This window comes from Galeopterus variegatus, unplaced genomic scaffold (genome assembly GCF_000696425.1).
Source record: "Galeopterus variegatus unplaced genomic scaffold, G_variegatus-3.0.2 Scaffold3613, whole genome shotgun sequence".
Classification (NCBI taxonomy): Eukaryota; Metazoa; Chordata; class Mammalia; order Dermoptera; family Cynocephalidae; genus Galeopterus; species Galeopterus variegatus.
The window spans coordinates 134,815-137,531 of NW_007729724.1; the positions used below are offsets into that span (position 1 = coordinate 134,815).

The 2,717-nt window shown below is 33.2% G+C and overlaps 1 protein-coding gene across 1 annotated transcript in view; it reads left to right on the forward strand.

Annotated features, from left to right (window-relative positions):
- The window catches only part of FAM81B (family with sequence similarity 81, member B), a 68,763-nt gene that overhangs the window by 24,824 nt on the left and 41,222 nt on the right, over positions 1-2,717 (forward strand). The gene's annotated exons all lie outside the window — the stretch shown is intronic.

The following is a 2,717-nucleotide window of genomic DNA, read 5'->3' on the forward strand; positions in this document are numbered from 1 at the left end:
CAAGTGCATGGTATGTAGTCAGCACTCTACATATTTCCTGAATTGATGAGTGAATGAATAAATGATTATTAAGGTGTTAAAGGAAAACTAAAGTTTCTGATCAAAAAAGAAAATTCTTGAGCTAAATCAAGACAAATTAGTTTTTATTACAGGTCTGTCAGAATTTTTAAAGTGCTAATGTACTTGATGAATCTGGGTTAACAACTTTCCGGCCAAGGGGCCCAGAGAATACACTTTAGGAAACTCACCGAAAACTTGTAGAATTATTGAGAGAACTGATGACAATGCCCTCCCACAGTACTTTCCCTTTTCTACTATCATACAGAATACTGGATTTGATTTTCTTTTTTTAAATGGAATTGACCCAGCAATGATTTCCTCATGTATTTGTATTTAAGGCCAAGGATATTAATTAACTTATTTTCTATCTGTAGGGTCTAGCAAACTCCATAATGCATTTGAAGGAATGCGAAAAGTTAAAAACTCTTAGTGAAATTTTAGAATGCACTTTATTGGTATTTAGGACATGTTAAATTGACCGCAGTGCCTAAAAAGTTTATGGGATCAAACATGTTTACAGGCATAATAAAGGGTCATAAAAGGGATAAGAGGCAAGCAGATCCATGCCTTTTGAGATGACTAGAAAATCAAGTAAGTATAGCCCTAGCACTAAAATGAGTTCTCAATTTAGGACTCAAAACTTCTTGGCAATTGAACAGAGAACAACATTCTTAGAAATATCAAAATGTTTCTCAGAATGTTCTGTATTTTGATCTGGGTTGTTGTAACATAGTTAATTACATTTGTCAAAATCCATCCAAAAAATATGCTTAGTATTAAGAGGAAAAAAGTTTCCAGATCTCTGAAAATCTTGCTAAGAGCTTCTTTTTTCTATAATAATTTGTTATGTTAGATTAAATCTGAAAAAAGACAAAGCCAAAACATTTTCTCAAAACTATAAAACCTCATAATATTTGTAATTCTATAAAGGTTTTCATGTATATAGGAAAAACGAGGAAGGCTGGTCTGATTGTGCGGGAAACCAAATTAGAAAATATTTTATTTGCATTTCCCTAATGATTAGTGATACTGAGCATTTTTTCACATACCTGTTGGACATTTGTATGTCCTTAAAGAAATGTCTATTCAGCTCCTTTGCCCATTTTTTAATTGGATTATTTGGACTGGTTTTTTTTAACTGTAAAGTTGTTCAAGCTCCTTGTATATTATGGATATTAATCCTTTGTCAGATGCATAGTTTGCAAATATTTTCTCCTATTCCATAGGTTGTCTTTTCATTCTGTTAATTGTTTCCTTTTCTGTGCAGAAGCCTTTTAGTTTGACATAATCCCATTTGTTTATTTTTTTTCTTTTGTTGTGGGTGTTTTTGGGGTCTTATTCATAAAGTCTTTACCCAGTCCTACATCCTGGAGTGTTTCCCCTATGTTTTCTTTAAGGAGTCCTTTGAGATAGCATCTCACCCCAGTTAGACTGGCTATTATCAAAAAGACAGAATAACAAATGCTGGTGAGGATGCAGAGAAAGGGGAACCGTCCTGCACTGTTGGTGGGACTGTAAATTAGTGCAGCCATTATGGAGAACAGTATGGAGGTTCCTTAAACAACTAAAGATAGAACTACCATACGATCCAACAATCCCACTACTGGGTATATATCCAAAGGAATGGAAAGCATCATGTTGAAGAGATACCTGCACTCCCACGTTTTTCATGGCTCTATTTAAAATAGCCAGGCTATGGAACCAACCTAAATGTCGTTGGTAAGGATAAGGAAAATGTGGTATATGTACACAATGGAATACTACTCAGCCACAAAAAAGAATGAAATTCTTCCATTCTTTATTCATAGCAACATGGATGAGCCTGGAGAAAATTATGCTAAGTGAAACAACCCAGGTGCAGAAAGAGAAATACCACATATCCTCACTCATAAATAGGAGCTGAATTCATAAATAAACAATAAAGAGAGAGAGAGAGAAATAGCAATTGTAATAATATGTTGAAACTTTAGAAGGAGAGAACAGAACTGTGGTTACTAGAGGTGGAAAGGGAGAGGGGACCGGGAGAGGGAGGGGGGTTAATGAGAAATTGGTAAATGAATGATTATGTGTTGTAATGATGAATAAGCTAACTATCCTAATTTGATCATCACACATTGTATACAACTATTGATAGTAAACCTTGTACCCCACAAATACATATAATAAATTATCTTTCAATTAAAAAAAGAAAATATTTTAAAGGCTGTACTAATGTAGTTCAAACATTATGAAGAACAAATTACGAGGCTCACTTTAGTAAATAACTAAAACCATAAAGTAATAAGTGCGTTATAGAGAAATGGATGCTATTCAAGTATTTTAGAAGAACCTAAACTCATTAACTCAGTCAGTTCATTTGCAAATTGGCCAGAAAGATAGAGCCCAATGTGAACTAAAGCTTGACTCGGTCTTTAAAAGGAACAAACAAAAATTTTTTTAAATCTACTATAATTGCAGCAGTTGTTTGTTCCTTTCTAAAATCAGATGACTGTTTTCCCTTTTTAAGTACGCAGCTAATTACAGGTTTTAAAATTATTTTTAACTCAAAAAATGAAAATTTTATGTGGATTCCTCCCCCCCCCCCCAGTTTAAAAAACAAATACTTTTTCATTGTAATTTTTTTGAAAGTTAAAAAAAAATTTTTAAAAAATGGGGAA